The sequence below is a fragment of the Tursiops truncatus genome, chromosome 16, assembly GCF_011762595.2.
Source record: "Tursiops truncatus isolate mTurTru1 chromosome 16, mTurTru1.mat.Y, whole genome shotgun sequence".
Lineage (NCBI taxonomy): Eukaryota > Metazoa > Chordata > Mammalia > Artiodactyla > Delphinidae > Tursiops > Tursiops truncatus.
The window spans coordinates 73,709,326-73,723,043 of NC_047049.1; the positions used below are offsets into that span (position 1 = coordinate 73,709,326).

General features: G+C 38.8%; 1 protein-coding gene across 5 annotated transcripts in view; it reads right to left on the bottom strand.

Moving 5' to 3' along the window:
* The window catches only part of CHRM3 (cholinergic receptor muscarinic 3), a 516,259-nt gene that overhangs the window by 123,633 nt on the left and 378,908 nt on the right, over positions 1 to 13,718 (bottom strand). The gene's annotated exons all lie outside the window — the stretch shown is intronic.

The window sequence follows — 13,718 nt, forward strand, 5'->3', positions numbered from 1 at the left end:
CTATTACTGTGATGTTGAGAGGAAATGTTCATATAGCTGATGAATTCATTTACTTTGTTTACAAACAGTAGCAAATGAAATATTCGATGTGGTGGGGTAGACGTGGTGGATGCCAAGAACAGACAATGGGAGCACGCCTTTCAGCAATGGAGAGAAAGCCTCTGAGAGGTGCGTCATCTAAGTGATCTCCCACGGACATCTGCCAGTAGGCACAGGAGCCTAAAGTGAATAGCTAATTACACCAAAATGTACATGGAACCCACACAACTGATTTCTAGTCTCCATTCATTATTTATGAAATAATTGGAAAGTTACACTGAAACTCTGCCTACCTGCAAGGACCTCTTGTGATGTCTGTTCATTCTGAGACCTCTATACCTCTTAAAAATGTGATTTTCTTTCCCCTGTGACATACAGGTAAAATTCACTGTTTTTCACTTCCCTTTTATTTTTTTTTAATCCCCTGTGACTGCCTTCTTTCTTACTTCATCTTATTCTATTTTTATTTCTTCAACTCTAATGGAAAAAATAGAATACAGTATAGAGAAAGGAGGAAAATATCAAAACTCCAACACATATATGTGTAACTTTAGATGTTCTTCAAGAAAGATGAGGTTCCATCCAGGTGCATATTTAATATACGTTTGTTCAAAGCAGTAGTAATATTAACAGATGTCGTAAAACTAACTATAATAGCAATAGGATTTTCAGCATTTGCATGTTTTGATGAACTTAAAAAATACGCGTTGCCAGAAGACTCCAAGAAATATCTCTCTTGTGTTCCCCAGGCCAGAATGTAAATGTCACTGAACACAGTCAACATAAAAATATCAGCATAAACTCCCCTTATACCTCATCGTGTGGAAACGATAGTCTGAGCTGAGTATAAATAAGCTAAGACAAATTGGTCGGATCTAATCTGCTGTCAGCTAAGCAAACAAAAATTCTCAGTTATTCAAAATGCGATCCTTCTAAATCTGAAAAAAAAAAAAAAGCTGTTCTTGAAAACACAAGGATGATCAACTTTCAGTAAAAACGGTGCCTCGTTCAATGTTTTCCCAATTACTGGGCTATAGTAAATCCATTCAAGGAGTCCGTTATTATCACAGATTAATAAAGCACTTTACAGAAGGTGGAAACAAATGGAGAAATTAAGAGAAAGGCTTTTATCTTTATTCTCCTGCCTGACTCCGATCAGCGTGTACTTGGACAATTAACAAGGACTGGAAGAGAGCCAACTCAGACAGCAGGCAGGAGATCAGCTTCAGAAACGATTAATCAAAACACACCCTCTGAGACAATGATGTGCTAACTCACGGCATAAGGGGTTGGACTGACCAGTACTTGTACCAGTCACTCGTGACACAATTCAACTCCACTTGTGAACAAAAATTAAAGCCGCTTTAGTCAAAGGCATATATTCTCTTGGAGGATCTCAAGAAAAATTACTCTTAAGGTTCCTCAATAAAAATAATCATTAAACCCATCTACTTCAGTAAAATTACTCTTAAAAGATCATCAATAAAAACAAACAAACAAAAATATTACTTATTCCCCCTATTTTTTATGTCAGCTCATTTTCAAAATGCTACTCATGAAATCAAAGGACTTTGGATAAGTTAACACCAGAGAAGCCAATATTTCCTTAATTTGAGGTTTAATTAAAAACCTGGTTGCCACGGCAAAGATATTGATACTGATTTGTTTTTCATACAAAGAGTACAAAATAATTATTAAAGATGATTGTACCCTCTTAAGAATAACCAGTATAATATTGTAAGGATTTGGAACATCAAGAGTTCGTTTGCAAATGTGAGTTAATGAATAGATGAATAACCTGTCCTCATGTATGGATAATATAAACAACTTTGGAAATTGTCCAGTACTAGATATTTACAGAGATGTGATAACAAGTTAAGTACTGTTATCTGGCCAACACAGGGGCCATTCTGCTGTTTAAAAGAGCTACTAATTTCATTGATATGAACAGAAACATCTTGAAAATATAGAATGAAAGAGAAAAATGATGAAATGGACACATAGCAATGTATTATCAAATATTTGCTTCATCTTAGAAGTGGCTTCATATCTTATAAAATGTGCAAATTAATAAACAGAAACACTACTGTTTGTTCAGAGGGTGGTAATTAAAACTACTGTGTTAGAGCTGAAAGAAACCTCCAAATTCGTAGAGACCAACTCCCATATTTTACTGCTAGGAGAATAAAAACACAGAGAGATTAGGTATCAAGTGCCCAAGTGACACTAATTAAAACAAAGCACAGACTGTATATAGCAGATTCTTGGTTACCACCCCTTTGGCTCTAATGTCTGAAATCTTGCATGTTATAGACATATCTGTTTGATTTATATGATGGTCACACAATAAATCTAATACAAATGAGACGTCAGCCCAGGGGAAAATGACAAAACAGGAACAAGCTAATAAGTGGTGAGACAAAACTCAACGTCACGCGAAGGTGTTTGCTACACTTGTGAGGTGTTCCCCCAGCCACGCACACCATCATTATAGCAAATAGCCTACCATTTATTTTACAGTGCATTCCGTATGGTCTCCTAACATAAATGTTACAGCTAATAGCTGGAATATCATTTATTTTACTGCAATCTCTATATTTTCCATTCAGAAATATGGGTTGTACAGAAAAGAAGAATGTTCTGACCTAAACAGTTGACAGCAGGTAATTGGAGGAGAAAGTAAACATTTCATTTCTCGCAAGGTACACATTGGCTTACTCCTTCCTCGGAAGGTGGTGATAAAGTGAGAATTCCCTAAACTCCTCAAAAAAGCTAAGGAGATATGCCAGTTCCATCATTCAGGTTCCTTTGCCTAATCCTAGTAGATGAAATGCTTTTATGCTTAACAGCTCAAAAGATAAGAGCATTTACAGGAGTTTTCACTCATGATTCCAATCTGATATGTTTAACGCATCTGCCTGAGCAGTTAGGTAAAATTTTGGAGGTTTCTACGAATCATTTTTCTTCAGATTTGCGTCTGATTGCTTACCATCAGTTTTCAAAAAGTCCCTAACGTGGGCAAGCTCCCCCTCATTCTTTCCTGGAATTATGATAACCTGGTGGAGAATCCGAGAGGTGATTCCCATCAAAGGGAAGCCCACTGGTCTCACCAGTATCCTCCCCACGACTCCATCCCAGTGAAAAATGACGAGGTCATCATGATTTTATTTCTCCCCCTTCCAGGGGCAGACAAAATCTTAATCTCTTGTAACAGAAGATAAAATACATTAAAGCAAACAATCCTGCAGTAATCCCTAGAGAATTATGAAACCAGCATTATAATACCTTTAAGAATGGTGACTCTTTTTTTTTTTTGGTTGCCTCGGGTCTTAGTTGAGGCATGCAGGATCTTTCATTGCGGTGCGGGCTCTTCGTTGTGGCACGCGAGCTTCTCTCTAGTTGTGGCATGTGAATTTTCTCTCTCTCGTTGTGGTGTGCGGCCTCTCTCATTGAGGCACAGGAGCTCAGTAGTTGCGCCGCAAGGGATCTGCACGTGGGATCTTAGTTCCCCGACCAGGAATTGAACCTGCATCCCCTACACTGGAAGGTGGATTCTTTACCACTGGACCACTGGGGAAGTCCCATAACTCATTTTAAAAGGTGAAATTAAAATCCATAGCAGTGTTTTATGGAAGCTCAATAATTCATATTCTAAAATGGGGAAGATATCCAAGTGTGGGACACAGAATGAGAAATGACTAAAGCACATGGGGAGTGTTTCTTGAAAAATAATTGCAAGCTGAGTCGAACGCTCTCTAGCTGAGAACAGCAAGTTCAAGATTCGGCTTCCTATTGATACCTGTATCATAAAGGATAATCGTTTTCTATTTAATGGCATCTGTAACTTGGCCATTCACAAACACAGGTTAGGTCTTGCTCTAAGATGCCAATCATAGCTGTGTCATTCAAGCATGTCATGATTTACTGAAGACACTAGCAATGATATAATTTAATGAACAAGCCTCAAGCCTAGGGCCCAACACTCTGTGGCCCATGATTTGAATGTCCTTGGAAAGAACCAGGTATCCTCTGTGAGCCTTGAATTTTACCGTCTTTAAAATCCATAGTCCTAACATCCTGTAGTTTCATACGAACACATTTTGATTTTAACAAATTGCTATAAACAGGGGAGAACAATGAATTTGGAAGTCATCATATTTATAGTTTGTTGAATAAGAGGAAAAACTTAAAAATGATCTCATCCACGTGTGAACATTAAAAGACATGTTACTAGCTACTAGCAGGAAAGTGACTTTTGTCTGTGTCTTTTCTAAGGCTTCACTAGGAGCCTGGCAGGTAGGTAGGCTTTCTTTGGCTGATGTCTGAGCATTAATTCTCCATCTCAGAAGCTTTTTGCTGAACAGAATGAAAGCTCTCAGTGGGCAGAGCCTTCTGTTCACTGTTTCCCTGGTATCCAGTACAATGCCTGGTTCATAGTAGGTACTCAGTAATACATAAACTAACACACACATAAATAGCAGTTTTTTTCTCCTCCATTATCCTGGCAGTGAAAATCAGGGAGAAAAAAGGGCACAGGAAAAAGAAAGATTTTTTTTTTCTGCTAGCCTGATTCCCCAGTGGCCAAGGAGCTGAGAGAGAGAGGCTGGAAGGTAGCCAGAGCTGTGGACAGTGGTGACAGTGAGACACAAGGAAGGGGAAGTGAGAAACCGCTCCTGTATCCTGACCACCCACATGCCTCTTCTCCACACTGGACCCTTCCTCTTTGTTAAATCAGTATGCTGAGTAGGACTTATGAGACTAAATACATTGACATATACACACTACTATATACAGTATAGATAACTAATAAGGACCTACTGTACAGCACAGAGAACTCTTCTCAATACTCTGTAATGGCCTGTATGGGAAAAATAATCTTAAAAAGAGTGGATATATGTATAGGTATGGCAGGTTTACTTTGCTGTACACCTGAAACTGACACAACATTGTAAATCAACTATACTCCAATAAAAATTTTAAAAAATGACAAAATACATATATTTACACACACACACACACACACACACACACACACACACACACACAATTACTAAAGGCCTTCCTGTAGCTGCCCACTTACCCAATGTGGTTCTGGTAACTCCACGCCCCCATCACTTTCTCATCTTCACAGCTGAATCCATAGGCTTTCAATCCGCTCTCCTCACCCAACTTCACGAAGACCCATTTCCTCTTTTCCACACCATCTTAGTGCCTGTGTATTCTAATGGAATACTTTTTTTTTCCCCTTCAAGCTCTAAGAACTGGCAGAGATCACACTAAGCTTTCGGTTTGGTTCAAGACCTCCCAGGGCAAAGCAAGCTCTAGGATGGCGAGCAAAATCTATCATTACATCAAACATCAAAAAATATAACTGATGAGAAAAACTGAAATGCCAACAGTTGCATTTCTATGGCAGCTAAAGATGCAGAGACACTCAGACATGTTCACTCAACTCAATTCTCCTTGCTCAGCAGATCTTTAATGATATTACTAAAATTGCCCAATGTGCCCCTTTTAAAGAAATACTATTGATCTTGATACGCTGTAATACATGCTATCTTTTTTTCTTCAGAGACTCCTGCAGCTATTTGTCTATTATTTTTGTGCATGTGGAATTTTGCTAGTAAAAACACAAACTCGTTTATCTGTGAATAATTTCACTGTACATTTTCTTTTTTAACTGTTCTTTTCACAAAGTTACACATTTAGTATGACTGCAGAGTAGATGAAGCTTTACCCTCCAACTGACTCTGATGTCAATAAAGCTGTATTTTGAGGCACAAGCCGGGTCTTGGCTGTGTTGTGTCTATGCTCTAGGAGGTTAGTGTGATTTAGGAACTAATATTCCGTGCAAGAGGTCAGAGAACTGATCTTCCCACTTTTAGTTCTGCTACTAACAGTTCTGTGGTTGCCTCTGTTTAGGTTTTTGTACAATCGCCAGGCTAGAGGAAGGATATTTATCTTAAGTAATCCTCCGAAGAATAATGAGGAATTATCTCAGGTAATCCTCAAAAGCCTAAAATGGAACTAATTGTATATTTATTCAGCGTGGCTGGGAAAGTGGTATTCTAGTTAAAACAGTAAAAATATGCGCCTTATTTCTTATTGCTTACATACTGGGCATACACTGGCTAATTTTGACAAAATTTATTTTCTCTTCCTTCTGAGCATACAGCTAGGTGACTTTCTCCAGCCTCCTTTGTAATTAGGGAGGTCTGAGTGCTATCATTGGGACGTGGGCAGAAGTACTGATGATCTGCACCACTTCAAGCCCCGCCCACAGCATCCCCTCCCATGCCCAATCTTACATGCTCTTTTCCTCTTCCCACTGGCTGCAACAGAGAGAACCTTAGGGTGACTGTGAAACTGTATCTGCCATGATAAACCCAGCGGTTGGAATGATCCTCAAATCACCACTTAGAGAAGACAAAGCTGACCAGAAAAATCCAAAGTGGACTCTTGCATAAGCGAAATATAAGTTAACACTGTTTTAATCCACTGAGTTTTTGGAGTTTATCAGTTATATCAGCTAGAATTGTCATATTTAATACAGATTCAATATTCTTTCAAATAATTTAAATAGCATAAAATATACCTTACTCTATAATTGAATGAAGTTTCATCTTTCTTTGGTGATTTAACATGGGCTGCAGAGTCTTACATTTGGGGTCATGCAAATGAAAAATGTAAAAAAATGCCTAGTTGCTGGAGCTCAGTGGTTGTCTGGTTTCCCAATATTAAAATATTTGCCCAAAATGGGATTCAAGGGAAGAAAAACACTTATCTATTTAATCTAAGAATTACAGTTAAAAATAACTATTCACATTACCAATGTACTTTAAATATATATATATACATATATACACATACATAATAAAACATGTTATAAAACATGTTAAAAAATGTTTTAAAATATGTTACATGTATTCAATAGATATAGTACATATATCACATATAACATCTTTTATATGTAAAATCTTTTTATATTGGCACATTTAATCCCCCAAATAGTCCTTGAGATACACAGTATTAACTTCACATGCCAGAAAACTGCTGGAAGGGTGTGTCGTCACCCACCTAAGACTGGAAAACTTGCAAATGACAGGGCTGTAGCGTGAACTCAGTTGTGCTGGTTATCACGTTCCTTCTCATTAGAAGAGAAGCTGGAGAGAGCTGTCCCTACATCCTCTGAGCATGGGCCAGCAGGCTCACAGTGAAGTCTGCCTCTGCCTGTTTCACTCCACTGACCTATCTTCAGGTCACAAAGACCTCTGAACTGCCGAATCTACTGACCCTTTCTCTATCCTTATTTGACTTCTCTCAGAATCCAGGTTATCGAACGTTCCTCCCACTGGAAACTCCTGTTTTAGATTCTAAGATTTAATTCTCTCCTGGTTTTCTTTCCCCCTGCAGGCTTCTTTCAAGCTTCTACGCAACTTCTGCTGCATCCTCTGCCCCATGGACTTCTCACTCTATATGGGAATGGCTTTACTTAACTGTCCGAGTCCCTTGCCTTTACCGGCTACCTCAAGGGGAACTCTATTTCTTCAAAGCAAATGTCCTCCGACTTCCAGACAGGTCTCTTGAGCTGCCATCGAACTTGCCATCTTTCCTTTCCCACCTGGTCTTCCTACGTTTTCTATACGAATTAGTATCATTCATCTATTTACAAAAGCCAATACTCTAGATCTGAACCTTTCCACCTTCCCTCTGGTTTATTACGGAGCCCACCAATTAGTCATCCTGACTTCTGTCCGGCCCCTGTGCCAACCACCTCGGCATTTAAGCCAGAGTGCTCTTTCTGAAAAAGAAATCTTATCATTGAATTTGCTTCCATAATGTCCTTTAACAGCAACCCCACACCCCGGCCCCCAATGTAACTTCAAACTGATTTAGCTACAAGATATTCCACAACCTATCCTGTTGCTCTCCAAACTCCTGTTCTGCACTGTTTATCCAGTTCCTACCCTGCCTTCCGCTGTGTTAAACGATGCCCTAAAACTGGTTGATGCTATACTGCTGTCTCTCTTGCCTAGTAACAGTCTTTGTGAGATAGGAATGTTGTGAGGATTAAATGAGGCAATACTTATAATGCACTTAGAATGACACTCAGCACATAGTATTTTATAAGCATTGGTAATAGTTACGATTTGCTTTTGCCTCAGCACAGCCTAGCACAGTGGGCAGAAAATGTTAATATGATGAACTATACATAACTGTGGGAGCGATTGCTCTTAGGATGTATTTTAAAAGTAAAATGAAATCAGACTGCATCTTGGCTATAGCAATACCAAGTCCTCCTGAAATTAAATGGACATCAGGAGAAGTACAGGCTAATGCTACCACTGGGGAAACAAGATGGATTAAAAGTGCAGCTGATGAACCCTTTAATGTATGTCAGTAACCTGAGATAATGTTTAAAATATTAGATCAGTTGATATAATGAAAGCACTTGGACCTATAAGATCACTTATACACACGTGAACCCACACACACACACACGATATTTTTTAAATACATAATTTTACCCAAAGAAAATATTTCCACTCCCTTGCATAGGAAAAGTTCCTAAGGGCCAAAGCAGGAAGGTTCTACAAATTAAACCTTTCCATGAAGATTAAAATAAAAACTATAGCCTCTTGGTGACAGCTGCTCCCACAATCAGTTTAGTCCCCATTTTTTCCTGAAGGAACTAACCCTTGTCAATCCCAGATAATACATGTGGGATCAGGAGAAATCATCATCCAAGGCAAACATGAGCTGAGAAGTCCACAAAGTATCAATAAGGTAATAAGAAATTACATAAACATCAAAAAAAAAAAAACAAAAGAAAAGAGAAAGAAACCTCACACCGAAAGAAGACAGAAGAGTAGGGCAAACATCTCAAGGCAGAATAATAGAGACAGGGTGAGACTGTAACAAAGAAAACAAGCTATGTGGTCTCCATGCAGGCGGACAGAAAGCCAGGGGCTTAAGTGATTTATTTTTCTATTTTTACATCCTCAAATGCTCATCTCAACTAAATTCCAAAATCCATTTAAAACCATGCAGGCTTCATAACTCAGAATTTAACTTTAAGAAGTCACATAACTAGGTTTTATTTTTCCCAACTCATTAAGTTCACCTTGTCTATATAAGCGAAATCCTTCCAAATGAGGTTACAGGGGGTTCATCTATAATCATGGGCCAAGAGGATGCTGGATGGGCCTTGTGTGGTTTACAGGGGAGCAATCACATGGCAGGGGCTGGAAGGCTTCCCTCTGCCTCCCTCGTTTTATTTATACTGAGACCCTCAAATCACATGTAAGGAGCTGCAAGCTTTGCTGAGAGGTTGCAAAGCTGGCACAAGGGTGGTGGAAATATCGCCAAGTCAGCAAACGGACAGATGGCAAATTGGAAAGAGAGCAAGGGAGCTGAAGAGACAATGGAAATGCTAGACAACTGTGGGATACGACGCTGTTCGGTTTTAACTAACAATTTGGTATGCAAATCTAGTGAGCAATAAAAGAAGATAAAGACAACTAAATTCACTGAAAAGTGGAGCTGGAAGAGACATTAGAAATAACTTAGCCCCCTCTCTCCCCGACCACCCCCCCAAATATTTATACAGGGAGGCTCAAATGACTTACGTAAGGCATTGTCACCAGTAAGTTAATTCTGTCCCTAAAAAATACAAACAAATAAAAACAAACAAACCCATAAGTCAAGACTGATTAGTAAATGATCGCTGTAAATATAAAGAAAGGAAAAACTGTCCACTCCTCCTTCTGACAAGCGACTAGAAGATACTGTGAAACCACACTTTTTGAAGGAAGAAGAATGCAAACGGAGCTGCACTCAGAGACATCACCTTTCTGAACCTATAAATGAGTGTCCTTTAAGGATAGGACTTTATATGGTCACGGCAAGTGTTTATAATCAGAGAAGGAAAAGTTGGACAAAAAAGGCCAAAATGAATAGGACCTGGCATCCCTTGTAATTGTGGCTCTAAGGAGAGGAATTACAGGATTGCGTGTGGGTAACGTCCAAGTCATTTCTGAATCCAATCCAAATCCCCTAGCTGCTATCAGGAAAACTGTATGCAAACCAACGATTCACAACCATCCACCTCACAGAAAGGACTTGAGTTCTACGTTACTGCCCTGTGAGAATCCTATAATGTTACTGGATGGGGGCCAGAGGGAGTGGAAATGATCACGGTCAGGAGGGGGCCGTTAAATTTGTATAAATTCTCATCTGCCAAGATGAATGTGGAAGAGGGAGCTGATGGAAGTCTACAGAATCAAAAGGGCACGGGTAGGGTAAACATGGAACTTCTACAGCCCGAGGCTGTTAAAACCCGGAGATGGAGAGAGGGTGGTAGAGGTGATGCCTTGGAGATTTCAGAAGTCAATTTAGGATAAATAAAAGTACCATTTAATCAGTATATAGTAAACTTTTGTCACTCATTACTTCAAGAATTGGTAAAGGGTACAAGGAGACAGAACTCCAAAAGACTTGCATAATATCAAGTCTAACAGTGCAATTTTATGCTTTGAGACTCTATCCCAGTAATGTCTTGATTAAGGGTATGGCCTTGCTTGCTGTGCTGCTCTTAGGCAGAATGCTGAGGTAGATGACCAAAGGTCAAACCCAGTTCTGTGTTTCTTATGTTCACCTGAAGAAAAGAAACTGGCCAAAGGCATATTATCAATACACGAGTATCCAGAAACACACCCTCCAACTATCTGAGGGATTTAAGTTTGTTGCTAGTGTCTTACATAAAAACCTGGAATACAGTCGGCTCTCTTCAAGCCTTCATTTTTATTCGCACTGCATTTGTGTCTAAATAGCATAAATCATTAGTTAGCCTTATAACCTGGCTGCTCAAAGAATAGTATGAGGTTATGTTTTCTCCCCTCTGTGCACCACCCACCTACCTAATTCCCTTAACAAAAACTTTGGACCTTGCCCAAATTTGGGGCTTACAGTTGACTGAATTAAACATGATACATTCAATGTTTTGTCTACGTGAAGTCTACGTCGATTATAACTATCCCACCTCACACATAGCACAATTTCCAGAAAAAAGTTTTATGAAATAATGTTCGTTTTCTTTTTCACAGTTGTTGATCCAATTAAACATCCATCTCCCTGCATTATTAAGCAATCCATATTCCTTTCAAGCACTGTACCCTGAGAAACTTTGTCTAATGTCTTTCTTAAGTCAAGATGCCCTCAACTGAAATCAAGACGCACAACATTTGACTCTACTAATCTCTTCTGTCAAATAGATGATGATGTTGGTTTGGCATGACTTTCTTTTGGTGAGTTCTTGTTTATTCCTAGGGATGTCTTCTATCTTCCCATTATTCACAATCATCTGCTTAACAAACTCTTCTAGAATACAAGTAGTACAGTGTATTACATAGACAGTCAAAAAACTTTGGTTGAGAGAATTCTTGTTCCAGCTCATGGATGAAGGATGTACTACTTTATATTCTGCTCTACAGTCAGTCGCCTGGCATGGTCCTCAATTAGTAGATCCTTTCCTAAGGGAAGAGTCCTGCTTTCCTCTCCTTCCTTTTCTTCTTCTTCCTCCTTGCCTTTCATAAAATTTTGTAAAGGACTTACGCTCTGACAAGGGGTGAGGGAGATATGGAGTATGTCATCTAGTTCTGAGTAGCAGCACTGAGAGAAATGAGAATATATTGAACAAATCTTTATGTTGTTATCCTATTTAATAACAGGTTAGACTATGTTTTAAAAATTAATTTAGGATATATTTATATAGGCGTTTACTATGTTTCAGACATTGTTGTAAGGGCTTTATGATCATTAATTCATGTAATCTTTATAACAGCTTTATAAGATAGGAGTTATTATTATTCCCATTTTACAGATGAGAAAACTGAGGCACAAGGTTGGTAACAGGTGGAGTCTAGATTCGAACCCACGGAGTCTGGCTCCGTGGTCTGTGCTTTTAGCCTCTACACTATGCTGCTAGGGAAGTAATGGGAAAAACATCTCCAGATGCCAAATCATCATTTGATGCCCCTTTCAACAGAGAAGATAATACAAAGAAAATGAATGGAGAAACAAATAACAAGCACAAAAGAAAGGAGGAATGCAAAAAAACCTATCAGACTTCTCTTATTGCGACATGTACAAAGCATGCTAGAACTTCAGGTGTACACATAAGTATACAGGTTAAAAGTCTCTTAAGGTTGAGATGCACCAGGGCATTATAGCTAAACCAATCTTTCCCAGAAAGCTCCCTTCTTAAAAACTCACCTGTACTGAACTGAAAACCTTTTTGTATCACTAGCAGCAGCCCTAAATCTTAGGCTGCTTCTCAAATTCTGCCCTGTGATAGCCTGTTGCACCTCTCCACTGATTACATAACGACAAGTTGCAATATACTGAACGTCTGTTTCTCCCATCACATGACGGTATTCTATAATTTATTTTGTACAATACCTCCTGCTTTCTTTCACTAAGCAGCCTAAAATGGAATCTTGAAATCAAACACACTACAGGCATTGCCGCAGTACACAACCAACCGAGGACAACAGCAACTGCTACTTGGGGAGATTTTGGGAGTTCTCAAAGTACAAGTTAAAGCCGAACTGAATTTTCTATTCAAGGAGACTGAGGACACTTCTCTTACAAAAGATAATATGTGTTTTTAAACCTTTTTCATGGCACAATTCTTTTCGGTAAGATTTTGAAAACTGAAAAATCCCTCCCATCTGGGTAGAAATCTTGAAGATTTTCATAGACAGTCCTACACTTTTTAAAAAGCTGACTGTATTAAATATAAAAAGAGTACCTGGAGTTTTCCAAATAAGTACTTTTCAGAGAGTAATACTTAATTGTGCAAGGCTGCAGTTCAAATATTCCTGAAGAAGTAAGTAGGAAAACTTTCAAGCTTCAAACTATTTCTTTAATAATAAATAGAAAAGTGTTACTGGATTATTAATGTGGATGTCAAAGATAAAGTTATTGTTTGATATTTTAGTAAGTCTCAAAACTAATCTGATTTTCTTTTTTTTAACTTACCTGAAGACACGAACTTTTTTTTGGAGCCATGATCCTAAATTAGAAAAGATATGGGAGGCTGTCAGATAAGGGAATGATATCAAATAGCACTTATTGCAAAGTTCACTTCAGTAGGGCTCCCAAAAGACAGAATTCATATAAAGAATACATGGGAGGTTTTCTGATTCTGGGTTTTTTTTTCCAAACCCTCTTTTTCCATGGAGATTGACTCCCTCTTTTATGACAGGAAGAGTTCCAGAACTATTGCACAATAAGTTTTAAGGAAGTTATTTCCCCTTCCCCAAATCCTTCCCTCTCGGCACCCTGCACCACAGCGGCTGTTGGGAAATGTCTGAGTGGTACATGGTGTCTTATTTTTCTGCGAAGGGAAAACCTTCCTGGTCCTTTTTAGAAGTAGGGATATCTGACAAGGTGTGGATCAGATAGTTCTTGCTTCTAAATTGAGGGACTTTGCTCACATGGAAGCCCAGAGTTTGCAGAAAGCTGCCAGAAGGAAAGTATGGGTGAAGGGCCCTGGAGGTCAAGACGATCCTGAAGCACGAAACAGTCCCTTAGACTCATTTTTTTATTTAATGGAACGCCTGTCATTGTTGATGAACAAAATATTTTATTTAATCAAAGCTATGTCATCCAAGGAC